The sequence below is a fragment of the Crinia signifera genome, chromosome 4, assembly GCF_055691185.1.
Source record: "Crinia signifera chromosome 4, ASM5569118v1, whole genome shotgun sequence".
Lineage (NCBI taxonomy): Eukaryota > Metazoa > Chordata > Amphibia > Anura > Myobatrachidae > Crinia > Crinia signifera.
This window is the reverse complement of record NC_139220.1, coordinates 326,594,330-326,596,122: the sequence shown is the minus strand read 5'-3', so window position 1 is coordinate 326,596,122 and position 1,793 is coordinate 326,594,330. Positions and strand designations below refer to the sequence as shown.

Here is a 1,793-nt window from a genome sequence, read left to right as displayed (position 1 = left end):
AAAAGGACGAGGTAAGGACGTGTAGCCTAACCTAGAGGGAAGTGCGCAGTGTGTGTGCCATTCAGTGCATGGTGCTGGACATCACCAGTGCAAATCAGGCACCCCCGAGTTTCCCCGGGGGCACAGTGCAGCCTCGGGCTCCAGGCAGCCGACCCTTCAGCGTCCGACCAAGCTTTTCTCTGTCTCACCAGCAGGCATTTTCCAGCCCCTGGCATGGGAATGGGTACTCCACTGGGCTTTTTCGAAAGACTCCCTTAGGGGCTGCACCCCCCTCGGAAGAGCAATCTACTCAGTCCCAGTGTTTCTCCGCTCCCAGGGTTAAGATACTAGGCTGAGCTTTTCGCTGTGCCCAGGCTGGTGGTTAGCCAACCTGGACCAATCTACTCGGTCTCAGCTTTTCTCCGCTCCCTGGGAATGGATACTAGACTGAGCCTTTCGCTGACTCATCCTTCGGGGGCTACGAACCCCATCAAGAGAGTCAATCTACTAGGCCCAGTGTTTCTCCCCCCCTCTTACCAGTGGATTTACGGAAACAACACCTCCTACCAAAGGCAGAGGTGAAGATACTCAGTGAGACTTTTCACTGCTCCCGGGAAAAAACAGATGGGTCCCACACCCTCCGCCCATCAGAGCAGCTACTCAGTCCCACCTTTCTCTATTCTCTGCCAGAGGCCAGTCCATACCCACTGATAAGAACAGATACTACACTTGATCTTAGCCAAAAGGCCGAGTGCTTTATTTTTACACTGCAATATAGATCTCACTTTGAAGTAAAACCCCACCCAAATCTAATTCTCTCTGCACATGTTACATCTGCCCCACCTGCAGTGCACATGGTTTTGCCCATCTAAGAAGGATTTTGTCAGAAAGAATGAACCAAAATAAGGCCCTTTGTGATGCACCGAGAGAGAGAAAATTTAATAAGTAACCTTTATTTATAATTTTTTAAAAACGTTTGGCAAAAATATAAAAGACACAATACACACATTAAACATAGACAAGTAAAAAAGGATGAAGATATCCTTGACTCCGTGGGGTCCCACTTCACAATGTTTTTATACGTATAAATGTCGACGCTTTAATATGTGTTTAGTGCATTCACTGTTTCCAGAATAGGAACTGGTTGATATATATTTTCCCAGTTTTCAAGTACTAAATAGCAGTATCACTTTAAGCACCTATTAGGTTCAGGAGTGCCTGTATACCAATTTTGTCTGTGGTGTGAGGGTAACCAAAGATTTATGGTCTCACCCAGCAGGCTGGTATAATTAAATCATATGCAGATATGAGCATTTATAATGTAGTATGCTCAAAAAAGTATCAGTGCCAGAGACAGCAATAAGCTGTGTGGCCACTGCAATACCAGGATGGTGCTTAAGTGAGTGGTAATTTCAGTGCTCTGAGTCCGGTCTGTGAGCCGGGACAGTGGAATTCACAGCGTGTAATTGAGAAGCGCTGCGCCCACTCTCGTCACTCCGGCTGAGAATGACACAGCCGGCTCGCACTGTACTGCACGTGTGGGTCTGAGTCAGTCTGTGGGACTGTCAGCCAGTGTGCTGGGCAAAAGAACTGCGGTGCGCACCGCGTCTGCCTGCGCGTCTGCCTGCCGTATGAGTGCTTGGATGCACGCCGCTGTGGATACTGCTAAATGGAGAGAAACAGATCAAAATGCATTCATGGGGGGAGAGGGAAGTGGGAGCACACTGCGGAGTGTACGGTCGGCGTACGCTTCGCCAGTAAGCTTCGTCCGTATATATATATATATATAATACATATACATACAGGGGCATCAA

General features: G+C 48.1%; 1 pseudogene; it reads right to left on the bottom strand.

Annotated features, from left to right (window-relative positions):
• Window positions 1–602: 602 nt before the first annotated feature.
• LOC146076338 (U2 spliceosomal RNA) lies at window positions 603–737 on the bottom strand (annotated as a pseudogene).
• Between the last annotated feature and the right edge of the window lie 1,056 nt (window positions 738–1,793).